This window comes from Micromys minutus (genome assembly GCF_963924665.1).
Source record: "Micromys minutus genome assembly, chromosome: 1".
Classification (NCBI taxonomy): Eukaryota; Metazoa; Chordata; class Mammalia; order Rodentia; family Muridae; genus Micromys; species Micromys minutus.
In genome coordinates this window covers 72,124,229-72,127,821 of record NC_137969.1, presented here as the reverse complement: position 1 = coordinate 72,127,821, position 3,593 = coordinate 72,124,229, and positions in this window count along the sequence as shown.

The window sequence follows — 3,593 nt, the reverse complement described above, 5'->3', positions numbered from 1 at the left end:
ACAAATGAGAACTAATAACCAGTCAAGCAAATCCAATTCAGTAAACAGTCAAAGAAACCTATAATAAATGTGAGAGGGGAAAAAAACAAAGAACAATTATTCAAGCCAATGAGTGAAACAAACAACAATACCATGAATCAAATACTTCTTTCTCAATAATGCCTCTAATTTTAAATGGGCTTACCTATAATTAATAATAAAGAGTAATTTATTTAACTTTAATTAAAACAAGAGTCTATTATTTTCAGTCTACAAGAAATAGATCCTACAAGAAAAGACACACATAGATACACAGACTGAGATTGGAAGAATATAAGATGGCATATGAAGCAAGTAAAAGACTAAAATAATTAGAAATTGATATATCATAGATTTTGAGCCAACATCATAAATAGGTAAAGAAAGTTAGTAAATATTAATAAATGTAGAATTCTATAAATACATATAAATGTATATGCACATGTATATACATATCTGTATATACACTGAATATTGCTGCACTCAATTATATAAATAAAATATTATAGTGTACTGAAAAAGACAAATAGATCTATATTCAGTAATATTGAGTGACATATCACACAAACATAGATGCAAACTTAATACCAAAAAAGAAAGTTGAGAGTTAAGTTGCAACATAGACTCAACATACATCTACAGACATTTCAATCTAATAGCTGCCAATATACATTGTTTGCAATAGCCAGTTACATTTTTTTCTAAAATTGATCATATTGAGGACTATAAAGTCTTAAGAAATAAAAGGACTCAAATAATTTCTTCTATTTTATCAGACCCCCCAAAAAAGGAATAGCGAGAGAAACAACAGAAATAAAAAGATTAAAATATTCATTCTTGAATGATCAGTACATTATTGAATAAATCAAGTGCAAACTTTAATACTTAGAATCAATTTTTTTTAAATGAACTTGCAAGGATCTTTAGGACATAGTCTAATCAGTTCTAAGAGAAGGTTTACATCTATGAATTTGGGGATTTAAAAAATCTGGTATCACAAATAAATGATTTAATGATGTACCCTACAGAATTAAAAATTGTAAGAAAAACCAAGTAGGTACAAAGAAGTAATCAAAATTAGCGAGGTAACTAATTAAATACCAACAAGCAGAACAATACAAAGAATAAACGAAACAAAGAGTTGATTCTTTGAAAAGATACCCTGTCTTAGGTAGTGTTTCTGTGATAAAATATTATGACCAAAAGCAATTTGAGAAGGAAGGATTTATATCTGCCCATAACTCTCAGGCTGTACTCCACCACTGAGGAAAGTCAAGGCAGGATCTTGAAGGCAGACTATGATACAGAGGCAGATGGAGGAGTGTTGCTCACTAGTTTCTTTCTCGTGGCTTACTCATTCTGCTTTCTTCTAGAGACAGGTATAGCCATCCAGGGATGGCTTTCTTCCCTATGGGATAGGCCCACCCACACCAATAATTAGTCAAGAAATGCCCCCACAGGCTTGCTAACAACCCAATATGGTAGGAATATTTTCTCAACTGAAGTTCGCTGTTCCCAAATGACTCTAGCCTGTGTTAAATTGACAGAAAAACTAGCTAGCACAAACCCTTAGCCAAACTAACTGATGTAAAAATATGGAAGATCCAAATTTAAAAAGCTGAGGAAAAGAGTGATAATATAACAGATAACTAATAAAACTCAAATTATTGGTAGGGACAGACTTCCAAGCTTATATTCAAAACAGGTCTTTTTAAAATAAAGTTGTAAAAAATGCAAAGAAAACTCCTAATAAATGGATAAATTCCTAGATGTCATAACTTATGACTTAGCACAATTAAATGAAGAGGATCTAAATAATTGTGCATACATTCACACAATTAAAAAATAGATAAAACTTTCTTTAAAAAACCTGGACTATGTCTTTACCCAGTGTGTTTCTGACATGAAGTATACTTAGAATCTGTAGAGCTTCAAAATGAAACACTAAAAGGCAACAACAAAAATCAAAGAAAAACCCAAGTTATCTAATAATTAAGAACACAGAAGAAGGTCAACAGACACTTCTGTAAAGATGATATTGATGGCTAATATATACATGAAAAAATGCTCATCACCCTTAGTTAACAAGGACATGCAAGGACCAGAAAGGCATTGAAATTATTATTCAACCCGGTCAGAATGTTTGTTAAGAAAACAGAAATGTGCTAGCCAGGATGCAAGGGAAAAATTCTTGTGTAATGACAATCAGATTATAAAATCATGATATCACTATGGAAATACATATAGTGTTTCCTCAGAAAACTAAAAGTTGAACTTGATCCAACTATAATACTCCTGGGTACATACCTTAAAGAAACTAAATCTGCATAGAAGAAAGATGATACATCAATATTTCTTAGGTCACCATTCACAATAGCGAGGTAATGGGATTAACCTTCATGTCTATCAACAGGTGAAGAAACAATGAAGAAATTGTGATAAATATACACAATGGAATTTTTGTTTCAATTTGTGAAACAAGGTCTTACTATGTAGTCCTGGATGGCCAGTAATTCTTTTTGCAGACCAATCTGACTTGAAATTCAAGAGATCACCGGTCTGAGTGTTAGGATGAAAGGGGTGCACCAGCATGCTCAGCCTCAAAGAAGTTATGCTATTTGCAGGAAAGTGAATAGAGCTGGAGATCATCATCTTAAACCAGACTTAGATGTAAAAAGAAAAACACAAAAAGGTTAGAGGGGAGGTAAGGGATTGTAATTGGGGTTAAATATGAACGAAGTATGCTGTATAGTTATGAAAATATCTCAATGAAAACAATAATTTTATACAATAAACATGCTAGTTTTAATTTGAAAATTGAAAAGACTTACTCTAAGAAACCTTTTGAGGTTACCAAAAGCAAGGAACTCAAAATAAATGAAAAATTCCAAAAAAAGAGATCAGTTTATAGGGTTTTATCAAGATTTTATAGCAAAGCCCGTGGGAATGAAGTGTAGCAGGGTCAGTGTCCCTGCACAAAACCCCTGATCACAAGATCTAGGGACAGGGTTGACAAGCCTTTTCCACCAGATTTTTGCCATAACATCTTTTAAAGGTCAGGCATAGAGCTCTAGAATAGAGCATCACCACTGTTTGATTTCAAACTTCTATGGTGCAATTCCTTCCTTATCAATAGGAAATGTTTTCCCTAAGCCATTATATCTTGTATAACTTGTGCTTTTGATTTCTTTTCTTTTCTTTTCTTTTCTTTTCTTTCCTTCCTTCTTTCTTTCATTCTCTTTTACTTTTTTTCTACAAATTTCTTTTTTATTGGATATTTTATGTACTTATATTTCAAATGTTATTCTCTTCCCCCCTCTCATGTCCCCTCTCCCCTCCCCCTGCTTCTATGAAGTTGCTCCCACTCCCATCCACCTAATCCCACCTCATCGGCCTGGCATTCCCCTACACTGGAGAAACGAGACTTCACAGGACCAACGGCTTCTCCTCCTATTGATGCCAGACAACATGAACCTCTGTTTTTGATTTATCTGGCCTTACAGTGCAAGTTTACACTCTACCCTATGGTGTAAGCAGAGACTTTGGACTTAGCTATTGAACAATGCTGCAACAAC